This window comes from Littorina saxatilis, linkage group LG1, assembly GCF_037325665.1.
Source record: "Littorina saxatilis isolate snail1 linkage group LG1, US_GU_Lsax_2.0, whole genome shotgun sequence".
NCBI classification, from domain to species: Eukaryota; Metazoa; Mollusca; class Gastropoda; order Littorinimorpha; family Littorinidae; genus Littorina; species Littorina saxatilis.
This window is the reverse complement of record NC_090245.1, coordinates 94,780,253-94,782,962: the sequence shown is the minus strand read 5'-3', so window position 1 is coordinate 94,782,962 and position 2,710 is coordinate 94,780,253. Positions and strand designations below refer to the sequence as shown.

At 43.3% G+C, this 2,710-nt stretch overlaps 1 long non-coding RNA gene across 1 annotated transcript; it reads right to left on the bottom strand.

Annotated features, from left to right (window-relative positions):
* Window positions 1-643: 643 nt before the first annotated feature.
* Window positions 644-2,498, bottom strand: LOC138946199 (uncharacterized). Its single transcript, XR_011449206.1, has 2 exons — window positions 2,276-2,498; window positions 644-2,049 (listed from the first exon to the last, which is right to left on the bottom strand). It is a non-coding gene; the product is annotated as an uncharacterized lncRNA (long non-coding RNA).
* Window positions 2,499-2,710: the final 212 nt, after the last annotated feature.

Below are 2,710 nucleotides of genomic sequence, written 5' to 3'. Positions count from 1 at the left end.
GCAAAAAGAAAATCTAAGTCCTAAAATGACTGAAAATGTGGGCAGGGGTTTGGGGCCTGGGAAAGATCAAGCGACGCCGCACGAACACTGCCTTTTTTGGTCTCTTTATGGTGACCAACTTAGAGCTTACAACTGCATACTCGAATACGAAGCTGGGACTCGCCCACAGCCGATCGCAAGACAAGACTAGTATCGCTTCAGCCAAAATTAGAGTCGAGACTCTGGGACTGCGGAACGTTAAGTTTAGTCCACAGGGCGGGGTCTGGTATAATATACTTTGACCCTTAAGTCGGTTAGTTTGCCAAGATTCCGGGGGACGGTTAAGAGCTTACAACTGTATACTCCGAGAAGCTGGGACCCTCCCACAGCCGTTCTCAAGACAAGTATCGCTTCAGCTCTAAATGAGAGTCTGGTATAACACTTTGACCCTTAACCCATTAGGGACCAACATTTTTTTTGGCTCCATTTTTCGATATTATGGAGATTATTATGTAACATTAACATATTAGACAAAAATTTGTGTTAATTTTAAGAATAAAGTAGGTTTTGGAGGCAAAATATGCCGATCCCATATATGGGATCGTGGTCCCGAAAGGGCAGGGGTTTTCATAAAACACGAAATACAACACAAGAGGATTGAAACTTCATTTAAGCAGGTTTAATGAAACAGATAAGATGATTCAGGTACATGTTCCCCAGCACATCAGTTGTGAACTATAACACAAAAGAAATTGTACTTTTTGTGTACTTTGAAGCAAAATAACACTGAAAATCCTAAAAAAAATTACTGTAAAAACAAACTCACCAAACCAAGTATTTTTGCAACATAATTCGTGACAGTGACATAAAGGAGTTGTTTCACTATTCTCAAAGAGAACATTTCTCAATTTACTCATTATAATAACGGGGAATGGGGGGGGGGGTGATCAAATGTCAATTGGCTGAGCATGGTAATGGAGGAAAATGGTGACGATTTTGTCAATTCATTACACATGACAACTGAAGAAGTGGCAATTATTTGTTCATTCACTGGCTGTGATACAACAAAAGATACTTGATATTCTGTCCATTCACTGCTTGTGATAATCAAAACATGATCGTGGGTGCCATAAAGGAATAAAATATATCAATTCAATATCTTTGAAGCCAAATAATACCGAACAAAACGTAGAGGCAGGAAATAGAGTTCTCCCATTCCTAGGAAAGCCAGGAAGAAATGATATGTCTCTTCATTGCGAACGACAACGGATAAAACGATGATGAAGCAGCAAGATAAGAGATGAAACTGTCATATGTCCTATCACTGGGTGTGGTACTGGATGAAACAGCGATCGTGAACGCCGACTTTGCACTTTACACACCGGTGTTTGGTTTTCATGCCGCAGTGGATGCACTTCAGCTGTGTGGCCCAAGGTTGCACAAGATGATCCAGGCGGTCAAACCGTATCTGGTCTGGAACCCTGTGATGAAGTGGAGAGAATCCGCGTGGGCGTCCTGGATGTGCGTGACGAGGACCACGAGCAAGGTATGCTTGAGCAATGGATCGACGGAAGGCCAGAAGGTCCATGGGATCATCAGCAGCTTTAGGGGTAGCTCTATAGAGATGCCATGCCTGCTGAACACAAAGATCGATGCAATAAGCCACCAGGGGCCACGTCCACTTCTTTGACCTGATCTGTGTGCGGTACTTGGAGATGTTCTGATCGCATCTGTCCACGCCGCCCATGGTGTTATTATAGTGCTTGATGAGGGATGGTTGCCCAATCTGCACTGCCTTTTTCTGCGCTCTTGACCATCTGGTGGCCATTTTCATAGGGTAGACGCCAACTTCTTCTGACTGAAGAACGAACTCCTTGCCGTACGATGGTTGCAACGGACCCAGCAAGTAGTTGGTTTCTGTTCAGATTTGACACCACTCCCCCATCATCCTCATCACCGCTGTCCTCATCCGTGTCCTCACCAACAGCAGGGGGCTCAATGTAGACTGTAGCTTCTTCAAAAGTCCCTAGGTCTTCCAGAATGCTTACTACTTGGTTCACATTGAATGTTCTGCAAGAAACACCAATCATACTTCAAATAACCAAAAACGGAAAACCCCTACCCTCTCGGGACCACGATCCCATATATGGGATCGCAGTTTATGAATACATTGCAAGCATGCTGACAGACTCAGAGACAAAACTTTGAAGACACATTTCGGATAATGATGTAAACAACAACTTTTATTCTTAATACCTTTACAAAAATGTTATTAGACATGGCAATATTTGCTTACCTTCGTGACGTTGTCATCTTTGCTTTCAAAACGGCGCGTGGCGATATCAAATGACAGCTGGTGACTTCAAAACAAGGGAGATTACCGACGTATCACATTTCAATGTTAGAGGTTGTGTCCCTTGATAATCTCTAACACAGATATGAAATTAATCTCCAACCAAACTTCTTCTATGTGCAATTGTTTCACCGATCCCATATATGGGATCGTGGTCCCTAACGGGTTAAGTCGGTTAGCTTGCCAAGACGCTATCAAACTTAGTGTTTTGTTGACCCTGAATCCCAAACAGGGGAGACGTGGGTTTCGGGTATTGTCAGTACCTTAATTTCTCACACGTCTGTCTTTTATAAACTAACATGGCTAATTCATACGTCACAACTAACTTGACCAATGAAAACGCCGCTCTGGCAGCACCGAAGAAAGGGGAAGGGGGGT